At 43.4% G+C, this 16,551-nt stretch overlaps 1 protein-coding gene across 11 annotated transcripts in view; it reads left to right on the top strand.

Moving 5' to 3' along the window:
- Window positions 1–16,551, top strand: part of rap1gapa (RAP1 GTPase activating protein a) — a 475,427-nt gene that overhangs the window by 113,264 nt on the left and 345,612 nt on the right. The window contains exon 2 of one of the 11 annotated variants that reach the window (XM_068016834.1): window positions 5,294–5,348. The exons of 9 other annotated variants lie outside the window; for them this stretch is intronic. The gene's annotated coding sequence lies outside the window, so the exon portion shown is untranslated. Of the gene's footprint in view, window positions 1–5,293; window positions 5,349–15,826; window positions 15,846–16,551 lie in introns of those variants that run through there. One more of the 11 variants, XM_068016835.1, reaches the window with a different exon arrangement.

Raw genomic sequence — 16,551 nt, 5'->3', positions numbered from 1 at the left:
CCCAATCCCATCATCCCATCTGTCAGCCCCAGCATTGCTGGAACCATTGTAACATGTGGCCTATTTGATCATCTTTGTTTATATTCAGCTTCATAACCTCATCCAATCCCCAAAGAGTTGGATTACTCCAATGTTTAGAGGCACACAGAATAATTTTAGCAAATTGATTAATGCATATAGTCAGTCACACATGATGGTTTTGAGATGAACATCAGTTTGTTGAGATGCAGTTTGATTAATGGCAAAAGGAAAAGACTATGCAGAACAGCATTGAACAGCCAGTCCATGCTATACATCCCTCACAGCAAGCCACTTATCCCAGTTAAGTAAACTTAGATGAAATGGTGGGAATCATCTATTACTGTTAGTTGAGTAAGATTTTCCTTTTATGTTCAATATTGCCTGTTCAATATTAATGGGACTTTTCAAAAAACCAGCTGAAAACTCCACTTTGATCATCTTTCAGAAGATGACTTCTGTTAGAAATAATTATCCAGAGAGACAATATAATGTATTTATATCAACGGCAAGTGGTTTGGTAATAGTCTTGGCTTACAGTGCAGGCCACAGCCTTAGCTACAAGTGCCACCAGTTTATACTTGCACAGTTGTTTCAAAGTTATAATTCATGATTTCATTCCCATCCCACTGAACATTCCTGACAGCTGGGGAAGGTCTGTGGAAACGAGGAATGGGAAAAGTCCATCACTGACCTGGACAGGTGACCAAATGTTGCCTGGCATTGCCAGAAGCAGTGTTTTACATCATTGCCAAGGTCCTCCTACGTCTTCAAGTGGGATTGATATACTTCACAGTGTCACCTTGTTTGTTGGCAGGCAGCATTGTAATGCTAATGCATCGAGTGATTTCCCTCTAGTAGTAGATCGTATTTAGAATGGCCATTTTCCATTCTGGCCTCAGAGTCAATTGTTTAAAAAAAATTTCAGTCTTGCTGCTGGCTTCAGGATTCCTTCAGCCATCATATATCAATATTTTCAAATGGCGATGACATTTTGCATATAAACAAAATTCACATTTTTCCAGTCTTTGGAAGCAATTGGTGGTAAAGCTCATTGTTGTCCAATAGAAGTGCTGACTAACCATAGGTTTGAGTACTCACTCACTCACTCAATGCACTTCACACGTATATTTACTGAAAATCTCCCACCAGTCAATAACCAAGAACGTAAAGTATTCACAATAATCAAAAAAAAAATTCACACTCTGCTTTTCATATCATTTTACCAAAAGAAACACAAAGGCTTAAAGTACACGTGCATATGCCCTGTGAATATGACAATTGAGATCACATGCCTAATTTCTGCGTCTATTCGTTAGTTCTTATTAATAATCAGAAATATAAGGAGTAACATCCAAATTCTCAATTAGCCTGCTTAGTTGCTAACTTATTGGACAACACTGGGATGGTTCTACAGGTGCTGGTTGTCTTTGCCCAAGTGGTCATTCTTCATGTGTGACACTGCCTCTCCATTAAATTCAACTAAGGTGGGAATCATAGTGGAGGCCAATCCTGTCATTATCTACCCTGTACACAAAAGTGCACACACACTCCCTCTCACACAAATGCTTTTGAGCAGTGTCACTGACCAAACTGACTTTTTTTTTGTCCCTCTTTCCTGATGCCTTGCAACGAAAAAGCACAGACCTGAGATCAAACCGGCAACATTTCTGGCTGTATGATCTGCCTCTATGTGGGAATGCAGAATTCCTGGAATTTCATATGACTTGGGCTGGTTTGGAGGTTACAATACTATGGAATGCATGGGTCACTGGAGCAGCTTATACTGTAGCTTAGCTCTCCGGAAACTCCCATTTTCATGTTAAATGTGACAGCTAAAAGTAGAGGCTTGTGAACCAGTTATTCGTTTTGTTTCCTGTTTCTCTTGTATGGGTCAGCAGGTTAGAATAGTTCCTTGTGCTTTAATCAGCTCAAGCTCACTGAGCGCAACCCACAGAATGCTGCAGTGATGTTCCTCGTGACCTTTAGATGATAAATATCCACAGCTATTGAGTGATTGTAATAAGCTTCTTCTCAGGATGCAGGCTTTTGTGAAGCATTACCAAGGTTAATACATTAGTAGATAAACAGACATAGTTTGTTTTTCACCAAACAACTCCTGTGAAATCTGTTATAATTCAGTGTACCACCATCAAATCTCAAACTACCTGTGTTGTTATTGATGTTTAACATTCATGCAAGAGTAACATTGATTAGTGCTGAAAATAGAATTCCAGGTCAGTGCCAATTGTGATGGCAATATTCCAAATTGGCTGTTAACGGGTCCTACAGGAAATGGGTTTATCCAGTCTTGTTGTGATTCCTAGTAAGCCGAGATCCACAGTAGAAATTGCCTCCACTTTACCACTCATTGGTAATTCCCCTCCACTAGGCTACTATAGGAATTGGGGAAACACTTCATTTGGGATAAGTCTGGGAACGAGGTAATTGAGGCAGAATAAAGAGGAGCTTTAATCTGCTAACCATGATTTACCCAAACTGGGAGTGCTTGATGCTAATGCTGGGAATCCAAAAAGTGTTTTATTCTATAGTGTGAACATGGCTTCCTACTCAGCAGCATAAAAATTACCCGCAAAGAAACGTAAAGGGTACTTTGTATTTCTGTTACAGTAGTGTGCTCACCAATTCCAGGAGGGGGGAGAAAGTATTTCTTACCCTCCCTGCACTCTGTACTGTAATTTTTTCTTGTGCTTTTTGAAATAAATGCAAGTGTGCTGGCTATAATAATAATAATTATAAATAGCATTACATAATATAGTAAAGGAGGAGGCTGTTCAGCCCATCTCACCTGTGCCAGCTCACAATTACCACAAATTATATTTATACCTCGCAAGTTGAAAGCATTAAAATAATTGTTACAGAAAGCCCAAAGTAAGAATTTATATTAACCTTTTCCCTAAAATACCCAACGGGTAATTTTGCAAACCATACTGCTGAGTCACAGCCTTGCTAGCAAGTGTTGAAATTCTAGCCCTGCTACCAAACTCCCTGCTAGAAGTAAATCCATTCTTGCTTTTCTTACAAGGTACATTTGACCAATTCCATGTACCTAACAGAGTAATGGTTTTTCCATCTCCTATGTTTTATTAAATTTTCATTTTTTCAATATGTGAAACTGAATAAAACATTTTCCTTGAGTTACCTTCAAATGAAGACAATTCCCTGCTGAAAAGCATTAGTAAACATATCATACAAGTGAAAAACCCTAGTGAATGCAAAAGAGCAATTCACAACTTTATTTTTATTCTGTTGTGCAATGATGCTTCCTCCTTTTAACTGACTCTGCCAAATGTCTGATTATTGGGGGAACTCACTGTTCTGAGTATTTTCTGTAGGAACAGAAGTCTAGGCCATTCAACCTCTCAACCCCGTTTCCCATTCAATTAGATTATGACAGATCTGTATCTTAACTATATCTACCTACCTTGGTTCTCTAACCCTTAATACCCTTACCCAACCAAACCTTTTGACATTTTCAATTGACCCTGAGCCTTAACAGCTTTTTGGGGGCAAGAGTTCCAAATTTCCACTACCCTTTGTGTAAAGAAATGCTTCCTGACATCACCCCTGAATGGCCTGTCTTTAATTTTAAGGTTATGCCTCCTTGTTCTGGACTCCGTGCCCCACCCACCACCACCACCAGTTGGAATAGTTTCGCTCTATCTACTGTCATGCTCGGCCCCCACCTGCCAAGAATGAGGCACATTAATTTTGTCATGAACATTGATTTTAAACTGTTACTGGAGTGAAGAAAGGACTTGTTAAACAGATCAGCTGTGGCTGGAAAAGACATTTGCATATTAACAGACAGTATTTGGAAGGACTAAGCAGACATTCCCTGACACATTCAACCTACAATGGACTTTTGATCACCAGACGTTGAAGGTGGGGGAGCTCGCATTCCAGGTTGACTGCTAAGATGGCCAAATACACAAACGGACATGGTCCAACCAGCTAGTGACATGACTAACCTGCTGGGCAACCTGAGTTTTTTGAATTTGTACAAACAGTTTGAACAGAGTGTCTGTTTGCTGCTGGATTGAGAAGATCTCTCCTTTCTGCTCCCATCTTTTTCTCTCAAGCCTCTGAATCCACTGAAGACACATGAACCCCAAGAGAGAAAAGTCTCCTACAGCAAACAAGGCTTAAGAAGAATACTGGGCCCCAACAAAAAGCAAGATCTACCTATAATCAAGGACTGTACAGTGAGCTCGAAGAACCGTAGCAAAAACCCTTCAGATATTGCCTCAAATTTTCCACTTTATTTTTCTTCTCTTTTCTGTCTCTGTTTGTATGTGTGTATCACGTATGCATGCTAGCACGGGTGTGTCGTGTATCTTTAGGCGTTAACTGAATTAGAGTTTAAGTTTAATAAATTTCAACTTTTCTTCTTTAAATCTAAGAAAGCCTATTTGCGCTGGTTTCTTTGCCTTATAATTGGAAAGCGGTGAACAAAGGTGTGTTTAAAATTAAACCCTGTTACAGTAAGACCAGGTGAAGGCTGAAAGTGAACCCTAGACCTCTTTCTCACCTGGTCATAACACTACCCTATCAAATTCTTTAATCGTCAATTAGATCAACCCTTAATGTTCTCTGGTCATTGGAATGTAGATTCAATTTGTTGTACAATCTTTGATCATTCTTTGTTTGTCATTCTACCCTTCATAAACTTGAGGTTATTCAAAATTCTGCTGCCTGTGTCTTAACTCGCACCAAGTCCCATTCCCCTATCATCCCTGTGCTCGTTGACCTACTTTGACTCCCGGTCAAGCAACGTTTTGATTTTAAAATTCTCATCCTTGTTTTCAAATCCTTCCATGGCCTCACCCCTCCCTGTCTCTGTAATCTCCTCCAGCCCCACAACCCTCCGATTACTGTGCTCCTCTAATTCTGGCCTCTTGAGCATCCTGATTTTAATCATTCTGCCATTGGTGGCCATGCCTTCATTTGCCTTGGCCCTAAACCCTGTAATTCCTTCTCGACACCTCTCTGCCTCTCCATCTCACTTTCCTCCTGCAAGACACTCTTTAAAACCTACCTCTTTGACCAAGCATTTGGTCATCTGACCTAATTTCACATTATTTGGCTTGTCTCATATTTTGTTTTATAATGCTCCTGTGAAGCACCTTGGAATGTTTTATTATGTTAAAGACACCATATAAATATAAGTTGTTGCTTTTGAAGAGTTTGCTGACATCAGCAGTAATTTGCATTGCATTAGTTTTAAACCTGTGTTCTTGCCTTACACCCACAGGCTAATTTTGTGTAAGTCTGAATGCAGGTCGTTGAGGGCCTTTAGTAGAGTTCACGTGAGTTGTTCTTTATTCAAAACAAAATCAAAAATATAATAATACAAGTGCAAAATATTGCCGATGCTGGAAAGCTGAAATAAAGACAGAAAAGGCTGAAAATACACAGCAGGTCATGCAGCATCTGTGGAAAGTGTAACAGTTAACCTTACAGGTCTGTGACCTTTCATCAGAACTGGAAAAAGTTAGAAATGTATTAGGTTTTAAGCAAGTGAAAAGGGGGAGGGTGGATAAAGAGCAAAGGGGAAGGTCTGTGATAAGGTAGAAGACAGGAAAGATTAAATAACAAAAGTATTAGTTGTGCAGGGCCAAAGGAAGTAGTAACGGGGCGTTCAGTCCGTAGGTGTGACTGCAAGCTACAGGTCACCTACAATTTTAATTCCCCACCTTGCTTTATGCTCTGTCTCTGCCTCCTGCAGTGTTCCCAGAAAGCTCGATGAATAGCACCTCATCTTTCGATTAAGCACTTTACAGCCCGCAGGACTCAACAGTGAGTTCAACAATTTCAGACTGTAATCGCTGCCCCCATTTTGTTTCCTTTACTTTGCATGTTTTGCGCTTCCCCTTGTTTTTCTCTTGTTTTTGCTTTAGATGAGAGCTGTTTCTCATTCTGCCATTCACACCTCCTCTAGACACATCTTTTTGTTTCTTTGTTTCTTTTCGTGTCCCATTACCACTTCCTTTGGCCCTACACAACTAACTCCTTTGTTATTTAATCTCTCCAGTCTTCCACCCTATCACAGACTTCCCTTTTGTCCACCCCCCCCCCCCCCCCACCCACCCCGCTTCACTTGCTTAAAACCTATTACATTTCTAACTTTTCCCAATTCTGATGAAAGATCATCAACCGGAAACGTTAACTCTGTTTCTCTCTCTCCAGATGCTGCCTGACCTGCTGAATGTCTCCGGCACTTTCTGTTTTTATTTCAAAAATATAGTGCAGTGGCTACTCAGATTGAAATATATCTACTTCACAGTGTAAGGGGTTAGACAAATGCAATAATTGGTGAATGGTTCATGAGAACAGCACAGGAACATTGATTTTCCAATTATTCCATTCCCCTTCCCTTTGGGAAATGCTTTGGCTGAGTCTACCTCCTTAATAGCCCAGTTGAAAGATTTTTTTTTTACAGCCGCAATTGTTCAGAAATAACTTGCTGTTCATATCATTCAGTCTTCAACATGTTACCAAGTGTGTAATGAATAATCCCCAAGAGTTCTAATCGGGAACAGGACAGAACAGATGAAAGTAAGACGCAAACACCATGTTGTTCAATTAGCTGGAGTCTCCATTTCAGTCTGCATTCTGCTGGATCAATTGTTACATTGTCTGCAGATGGAACAGCAATTTATAAAATGTGCCAGAAGAATTTGAACCCCTATTAGTAGCTAATTAGCAGCAGTTGTATCATGCTTTTTGGATTAATTTTCTTACTACTGTCAGCACTATCTGGAAACAAAGGGACAGGAGTAGGCGATTCAGCACCTCAAGCCTGTTTCACCAAGTCGAATAACTGAGGAGAGTAACAAATCCCAATACTGTCCGAATCTCACCTGAGAAAGCACATCATTTTCCAGTAAAGATTGACCAATTATTAGTAAACAGACCATTGTCTTCTGAAACAAAGGCGTAAAATGCTGGAAATACTCAGCGGGTCTGGCAGCATCCGTGAAGAGTCATGACTTTTCATCAGAATTGGCACAAGTTAGAAATGTAAGAGATTTTGAGCATGTGAAGTGGGGGGAGGAGGGGGAGAAGAATAAAAGGGAAGGTCTGTGATAGGGTGGAGCACAGGAGAGATTAAATGACAAAAGGTTTCATGGTACAACACCAAGTAAAGTAACAAAAGCTGTGTCTGGAGGAGGTGTAAAAAGCAGGAGAGCAGCTGTCTGAACACACAGTGAAGGAATTAAGAAAGTGGGGGGGGGGGGGGGGAATGAACCAGCAGAAAAAATTAAAAATTAAAAAAAATGGGGGTGGAGGTTATGATCCAAAATTGTTGAACTCATTGAACTGAGTGGAGGTGTTCTGCAAAGCGGTCACCCAGTCTGCGTTTGGTCTCCCCAGTGTAGAGGAGACCGCATTGTGAGCAGCGAATACAGTATACTACATTGAAAGAAGTACAAGTAAATCGCTGTTTCACCTGGAAGGAATGTTTGGTGCCCTGGACGGTGGGAAGAGAGGAGGTAAAAGGGCAGATTTGCATCTCCTGCGTTTGCCTGGAAAGGTGCTGTAGGAAAGGGGGGAGTGATCCAGGGTGTCAGAGAGGGAATGATCCCTTCGGAATGCTGAAAAAGGAGGGGAGGGGAAGATGGCATTACCCTGGAGCTGGCAGAAATGGCAGAGGATGATCCGTTGAATATGGAGACTGAGGGGGTGGTAGGTGAGGACAAGGGGAGTCCTATCACAGGTCTGGGAGGGAGGGGAAGGGGTGAGAGCAGAAGTGCGTGAAAAAGATTGGACACAGTTGAAGGCCCTGTCAACCACAGTGGGGGGGGGGGGGGGGGGAAGATGGGAGTCCTTAGTTGAGGAAAAAGGAAGACATATTGGAAGCACGAGTATGAAAGGTTGCATCGTTTCAAACAGATGAGATGGAGAAACAGGGAGAATGGAACCAAATGCTTGAAGGAAATGGGGTGTGAGGAAGTCTAGTCTTGGTGGCTGTGGGAGTTGGTGGGTTATAGTGAATATTGGTTGATAGCCTTTCCCCAGAATTGCAGACAAAGTCAAGGATGGGAAGGGAGAGTCGAACACGGACCATGTGCAGGTGAGAGAAGGATGGAAATTGGAAACAATATCAATGAAATTTTCCAGTTCAGTGCAAGAACAGGAAGCGGCACCGATACTGTCACTGCAGAGGGTTTAAACTAACTTGGCAGGGCTGTGGGAACCAGGAGATAATACAAGAGAGAAATGCCAAGGTGCACAGAGAATTGGGAGAGGCAGATTGCACTAGAGTAGGAAATAGTAAGTTATTAGTTGAGGTCAGAGTAAGAGGGAAAGTAATAAAGACCAAATTATGTTACTGTGCAGAGTGTGGTAAATAAGGTTGGTGAACTGCATGCACAGATAGTCATTTGGAAATATGATGTGGCGATAACGGAGACCTGCTTCAAAGAAGGGCAAGACTGGGTATTAAATATTCCTGGATACAAGGTGTTCAGGAAAGATAGCAAAGGGGGAAGGGTGGCAGTATTGATTAAGGAGAGCATTGCAGTGCTGGAGGGAGAGGATGTCCCAGAGGAGTCAAGGACAGAATCTACTTGGTTAGAGCTAAGGAAAGATAAGGTGCAATTACATTGCTCGGTGTAGTCTACAGGCCACCAACCAGCGAGAAAGATATAGAGGAACAAATTTGCAAAGAAATTAGAGAGATGCAAAGAGTGTTTATAATGGGGGACTTGAATTATCCGAATATAGGCTGGGATAGTAGTAAAGGGCAGAGAGGGCCAAGAGTTTCTAGAAAAGTGCTCAGGAGAATTTTCTACAGTATGTTTCCAATCCAATGAGAAAGGAGGCACTGCTGGTCCTGGTTCTTGGGAATGAGGTGGGCCAAGTGGATTAAGTAGCAGTAGGGGAACATTTAGGGGACAGTGATCATTGTACCATAAGGTTTAGGTTGACTATGGAAAAGGACAAGGAACAATCCAGAGTAAGAATAATTAACTGGGAGAAAGTCAACTTCAATGGGGTTAAGAATGGATCTGACACAAAAGTTGGAATCAAAGGTTGGCAGGCAAAATGGGAAATGAACAATGGGCTTCCTTTAAAGAAGATAGTTCGGGCACAGTCGAGGTCTATTTCCTCAAAGGGGAAAGGTAGGGAAAACAAATCCAGAGCTCCCTAGATGATGAAAGTGATGGAGATTAAGATAAAAAAGAAAATGTGTGCTTATGACAGATGTCGGGTAGATAATACTACCAAGAAGCATGCAGACTATAGAAGGTTCGGAGGGGAAGTGAGAAAACAACTAAGAGAAGCAGAGAGAGAGTATGTAATGTTTGCGCCACACAAGTGCCGGGCAATGACTATTTCAAACAAAAGAGAATCTAACCATCTCCCTTTGACATTCAATGGCATTACAATAACTGAATCCCCCACTATCAACATCCTGGGGTTACCATTGACCAGGAACTGAACTGGAGTAGCCATATAAATACCGTGGTTACAAGAGCAGGTCAGAGGCTAGGAATCCTGCGGCAAGTAACTTACCTCCCCAAAGCCTGTCCACCATCTACAAGGCACAAGTCAGGAGAGTGATGGAATACTCTCCACCTGTCTGGATGGGTTTAGCTCCAACAATACACCAGAAGCTCGACACCATCCAGGACAAAGCTGCCACGTATTGGCACCCTATCCACAAACATTCACTCCCTCCACCACCAATGCACAGTGGCAGCAGTGTGTACCATCTACAAGATGCACTGCAGCAATGCACCTTAGACAGCACCTTCCAAACCTGCGACCTCTACCAACTAGAAGGACAAGGGCAGCAAATGCATGGGAACACCACCACCTGCAAGTTCTCCTCCAAGCCACACACCATATAGACTTGGAACTATATTGTCATTCCTTCACTGTCACTGGTCAAACTCCTGGAACTCCCTTCCTAATAGCACTGTGGGTGTACCTACACCCCACATGGACTGCAGCGGTTCAAGAAGGCAGCTCACCACCACCTTCTCAAGGGCAATTCGGAATGGGCACTAAATGCTCTCCGAGCCAGCGACGCCCACATCCCATGAACGAATTAAAAAAAGAGACTGGCAGCTAAATTAAAAGGGATTCCCAACGTCTCCTGTGGTATATAAATAGTAAAAGGGTGGGAAAAGGAGGAGTGGGGCCGATTAGGGTCCAAAATGGGGATTTACACATGGAGGTAGGGGGCATGGCTGAGGTATTAAATGAATACTTTGCATCTGTCTTTACCAAGGAAGAAGATGCTGCACAGGTCATGGTGAAAGAGGAGGTAATTAATGCACAAGAAGGATTTAAAATTGACAAGGAGGAGGTATTAGGTAGGGTTGTCTGTACTTAAAGTTGATAAGGCACCAGGGCCAGATGAGATGCATCCAAGGATACTGAAGGAAGTGAGGGTGGAAATCGCAGAGGCACTGGCCATAATTTTCCAATCTTGGTGGAGGAATCGAGAACAAGAGGGCACAGATTTAAGGTAATTGGCAAAAGAAGCAATGGCGACATGAGGAAGAACTTTTTCATGCTGTGAGTGTTTAGGATCTGGAATGCACTGTCTGAGAGTGTGGTGGAGGCAGGTTCAGTGAGTGTTTAGGATCTGGAATGCACTGCTGAGAGTGTGATGGAGGCAGGTTCAGTGAGTGTTTAGGATCTGGAATGCACTGCCTGAGAGTGTGGTGGAGGCAGGTTCAATCGAGGCACTAGAGGGAAGTGGATTTTTATCTGAAAAGGAACAACGTGCAGGGCTACGGGGAGAAGGCGGGGGAGTGGTACCAGGTAAAATTGCTCTTTCGGAGAGCCAGTTCAGACACAATGGGTCAAATGGCCTCTTTCTCATCAATGTACCATAATAAGAAGTGAGGGAGGCGGCCTGAGTAGGAATGTTCCACGGGCATTGTCTTTTGTATTTTTAACCCCCTCCTTTCTTTTCTTTACTTCACCATTATTCTCTTCTTGATCTAATTGCTTATCAGAAATGTCAGATGTGAACTCATGAATTTAGTGAGTTTGAACTGAAGCCAGTAGGTGCTTTGACATGTCCTTTGCTGTATAAATGTATGTCTGTCATCAGAAATGCAGTTTAATGGGACATTCTACTATCTGATCTCCAGGACAAAAGTACTTTCTAGTTTACGTTTTAATTTTCTTTTTAATGGTTATTTGTGTAATCTTGGCTTTGGTTCCAAGAGACCAAAATCTGAAGTTCAGTTATAATCATGTGTAAACGGAATACATTCTCCATAAGGCCTTAAATGCATTTGGGACTTAGTTACATCCCATTCTCAACCAGACCTGAGCAATTTGTTTTTATTCATGTATGGAATGTGGGTTTTGCTGGCTAGGCCAGCATTTATTGCCCATCCCTAATTGCCCTTAAACTGAGTGGCTTGCTACACCATCTCAGAGGGCATTTAAGAGTCAACCACATTTCTGTGGATCTGGAGTCACATGTAGGCCAGACCAGGTAAGGACAGCAGATTTCCTTCCCTAAAGGACATTAGTGAACCAGATGGGTTTTTACAACAACGACAATGGTTTCACGGTCACCATTAGACTAGTTTTTTAAATTCCAGATATTCCAGAACTCCAGCAATTGCTATAACGGAGGGACATTAGATGCACCCTCTCATCAACATTACCACAGACACAGATGTATATATAGCTCCTTCCTCATGTGGAACCCACTGAGTAATTCCTAGTCTTCCCTCTAACCATGTAGAGTTCCCTTAACTCTGTAAATCCTGTTCTCCATTAGGCTAGCTTCCCCATAAACCTGTTCCCATTACACTGCTTTCTTTGCAGTTATTTCCAGCTGTTTGCAATTGCCATAAATAAGGGGCAACATTTTTGCTGTGACTTAAAATAATTTTGTTTTTGTATCACGAGTTCAGCGTCATCTCTCTCCGCCTCCTCCTCTTCCTCCCACCTCCTCTTCCTCCCACCTCCTGCTTGTCCCCCAGTGAGCTGTCTCCTTCCGGGGCCTCACTGTTCTCAAGGTCCACACCTCTCTTGAGGGCCATGTTATGGAGTATGCAGCAGACCAACACAATTTCTCTTATTCTTTAATGGCATGTGGGCATCGCTGGCCAGGCCAGCATTTGTTGCCCATCCCTAGTTGCCCTTGAGAATGTGGTGGTGAACCGCTGCAGTTCATCTGATGTAGGTACACCCACAGTGCTGTTAGGGAGGGAGTTCCAGGATTTTAACACAATGTGCAAGACCCTTGCAGGAGGGTATTGGAGGGTGCCACCTGATCGGTCCAGGCACCAGAAGTGCATCTTCAGAGGTCTGATGGCCTGCTCAATGGTTGTCCTGCTGAGCAGATGGCATTGGTTGTATTGCCTCAATCTCTCTGTCTGGGACCCCCAGAGAGGGGTGAGTAGCCATGTCTTCAAGGGATTTCCCTTGTCCCCGAGGATCCATCCACACGCTTGGGGGGGGTTGGAGTGAAGATCTGAGGCAGCGTGGACTGCCAGAGGATGAAGGAGTCATGGCAGTTGCCAGGAAAGTGAGCACACACATGGAGGAAGCTCTTGTGGTCGCAGACCAGTTGGACGTTGAGGGCGTGAAAGCCCTTTCTGTTGATGGGTCTCATTGGCCAGTCACTCAATGCCTTGATGCCACATGGGAGCAATTGATGATGCCCTGCACCTGCGGTAATCCAGTGATGGCAGCAATACCCAATGCCCTCTCAGCCTGCCAAGCCATGTCTGTCTTGAAATGAATGTACTGTCCAGCTCTGCCAAATGGGGCATCAGTGACCAACGAGGTGCAGTGGTGGTCTGCTGTTTGTGAGATACCACTAGAGTCCGCATTTGATCCTTGGAAGGAGCTAGAAGTCCAAAGCCACAGTGACTTTGACAGCTACTGACTGGCCATGGAGACCAGTGATGTGAGGTGTGAGATCTTTGATGAAGTCACAGATATTTGTGGCCATCTGCCTGGAGCGACGCAGTCTTCTGCAGCACTGGCTGTCTGTCATCTCCAGGTAGCTCCATCTTTGGCAGTAGTGAAGTTATGACCTCTGTGATCTTCCTGCCCACCTGCTACTCGGAGTTCTGCCCTTACTCAGAGGGTGTTGCCCCTCATCACCCCTGGGCCCAAAATCTGATAGTCGTGCCCCCATTGCCAGATGCAGACTTCATTTTGGACAGCTGGCTGCCCAGTTGTGATTGGCAGCCTTGCCCATGCTTTACTGGTGACAATCCCATTCAGTGCCTGAGCCCTGAGTGCCCACTCTCCCCACCATCTGTGCAGCACCAAGGGCACCTCCTTTCCAAATGCTGAACCCCCCCCCCCCCTTTGCCCTGTTGACCCTCTTATGGGACTGGGGTAATGCTCTGAGGCAGCCATGACTGGCTCCCCACTCTCTACTCACCTCCTTTCTGCTGATCAGCAGTAGACAGAACCTGTAACCCGTGCTCTCCCTTCAAAATTGCAGCCCTCACCTCCAACAAGCTCTTAATGAGCTTCTCAATTACTCTAAATGGCCTCAATGGGGAGGAGTGCGGGATCGCTGTCCCGTCCTCCCCCTGCCCTGGTAAACATTGCTGCTGCTGAGAACAGCATCTTGAAACTGACCTGCTGGTATTTTGGGCCCGAGGGGGGAGATGGGGGTTGGTGGGAGGGCTGGAAGTTCAGCCCCAGCTCTCAGTTTCTTTTCCTGTCATCAGTACTACAGCGCTTGTACCTCTGAACCTCTCTCAAACTCATCCACCTGCTGTTCCTGTTCCTGCTGAAATAAGGAACCGTTGTCTTATCTGCAACTCTCGCACGTTACATTCAGTCTGCACATCTACCAACAGGCCTTTTAAATATAGATTTGCCATTACCTGCCTGCTTTTAAAAAAAAAAAAATTCTCTTCACTTTTCCACTCATTTTTATTTATAAAGAAACCCTCCCACCTTGCCTTCCACTTAGGTAGGGAGACACAGTTTGTTTTTATATTGTTTCATGGGATGTGAGTGTCGCTGGCAAAACCAGCATTTGCTGCCCATCCCTAATTGCCTTGACAACTAAGGGGCTTGCTCAGGCATTTCAGGGGGCAGTTAAGAGTCACGGACATTGTTGTAGGTCTGGAGTCACATGTAGGCCAGACCAGGTAAGGATGGCAGATTTCCTTCCCTGAAGGACATTAGTGAACCAGATGGGTTTTTACAACAATCGATAGTTTTGTGGTGACCATTACTGAGACTAGCTTTCAATTCCAGCTTTGTGAGGAATTGAAGACAGCGAGATCTATTTTATCAGCTTATTGCAACAATGAAGTTTTTTTTATTTTCTTGTCTTTATGGGGACTTTGCTCTTCAATAGTTTGAAGTAGTGAGAAATACTGGGCTATAGAACACTATTCAGTTAGGCTGCAGTAAGGTACAGAGTAAAGTTCCTTCTAATTTTGCCCCAACAATGAGTTTCAGCTCCAACCTGGGGATGCCCGATTGGCCCAATGTGGTGCATTCCCATTTCATCAGCCATCCTGCAGACACTCTGAATGATATTCCCAACCTATTGCCAATAAATAACGAAAAAGGATAAATTTTGTGTTGTAGCTTCATACCCACTGGAATCTGGACTGGGACCAGTGCTAAACTCATTTCACACATCGGGTAGATTGTGGTCTTCTGTGGTAATGTGGCAGAGTGAATCACCACCACCCCTTTGCAAAACGCCAGACTGGCTCTGATCTTCATTCCATTGATTTCAATGGCAATGATTAAAATTTGCCTCATTGAACTTTCACAACCAGAATTCTAATGCCACCAGTCTGAGCTCAATTATAAACTCTGGTCCCAGAGGTAAAAGGTTAGTGTCAAAACTACTGGACCACCCAGTCCCCTCTTGCTTTCAATTTTTGACCTATGTTGTACTTTCGAGAACTGCCACAATGAACATTCAATCAATAGCATCAAACCCACAGTAAGACTCCTTCAGGCTAAGCGAAGGAAATGCATGCATGGTTGACACTATTATCCATGTTCAATAGATGCCTGATTTAGTTTCAATCTGAATGTGAGCTTAAAATCCTTTTTGTTTGGTTGAGAATTGATCCCCACATTTTGTAGCAGTGTTGAAAGAATCTGTTATTAAACCAAAATCAGTTGTGCTTTTAGCAATTTATTCTCAATGAGTGAACAGATTAGGACACGAGGACAGTGTGTGAATGAGTTCTGTTGAAGAATTCATTTCATCTTCAAGTTTCTAATCTAAGTCTCCTTTATGCTTTTGAAGGCAAATTCTGAAGCTGTAAGTGGATTTAAAACCCATTAAAGCGAATGTAAAGAAAATCAGGGTCTGGCAAACGCAGAAGCAGAAAATCCGAATATAACGTAGAAATCAGGAGGCAGTGCCAGATTCTCAAGATCTGGAATCTTTGTGAGCAACAAAGGAATATGCAAATACTGTCCCGTATATTTACAAGTATCTAACAAAGGCTCTGCCATCTTGTTTGGGTGGATGGTAAAGATTCTGTGACTCAGAGAAGAGTAGAGTAGTTGCCCTGGGCATTCCTTCATTAACCAGCATCAAAACTGGTTATTCCTGTATTGCTGTGTGGGATCATGCTGTGCACAACATGGCTGGCTGTGTCATTTTCTCTATATAGTTTATGTTTGTTGGAAGCTATGATTTACATGCTGGTGGTTTTCATGTTTATTTTACAGGTTCTGTCCCTTCTGAATGAGTCTGTGCTGTTGTGCCATGGTTGGGGTGATGACAAACCCTGAATAGTAGCTGAGGCACTCCTGCAATCTGCCCTGCAGAGAGTTGGTAAAAGGCATGGCCGTGAGAAGCCCCAGTGTAGGTATGGAGAATAGGATGCTTCAGGAATTGTAGTCTCCAGGTTTGACTGTGAGGCTTCTCTTTATTCCAGGTTAGGTGGAGTAGGTGCTCAGGGGGAAGGAGAAATCCTTGCTCTGAGGTTGCAAAATAGCAATAAATGGATGAGGAGAGGCTCAGGCGAATTACCTCCACAGTGTTTACGGGGGCTTGTGGTTCCTTCTATTTCTCTGCTTCTAAATCATCAACATTGGTCGAGTGGGAACATACGAACATAGGAGCAGGAGTAGGCCCTTCGAGCCTGCTCCGCTATTCAATAAATTCATGGCAAAGCTGATTACTCCACATTTCCACCTACCCCCAATAACCTTCCACCCCCTTGCTTATCAAGACTCTATCTCTACCTCTGACTTAAAAATATTCAAAGACTCTGCTTCCACCGCCTTTTGTGGAAGAGAGTTCCAAAGACTCACGACCCTCTGAGAGAAAATTTCTCCTCATCTCTGTCTTAAATGGGCAACCCCTTATTTTTAAACAGTGACCCCTAATTCTAGATTCTTCCACAAGGGGTAACATCCTTTCCACATCCACCCTGTCAAGACCCCTCAGGATCTTATGTTTCAATCAAGTCGCCTCTTACTCTTCTAAATTCCAGCGTATACAAGCCTAGCCTGTCCAACCTTTCCTCATAAGACAACCCACCCATTCCAGGTATTAGTCTAGTAAACCTT

Source organism: Heterodontus francisci, chromosome 37 (genome assembly GCF_036365525.1).
Source record: "Heterodontus francisci isolate sHetFra1 chromosome 37, sHetFra1.hap1, whole genome shotgun sequence".
NCBI lineage: Eukaryota > Metazoa > Chordata > Chondrichthyes > Heterodontiformes > Heterodontidae > Heterodontus > Heterodontus francisci.
The sequence above is the reverse complement of the archived record's forward strand: the minus strand, read 5'-3'. Positions and strand labels throughout refer to the sequence as shown.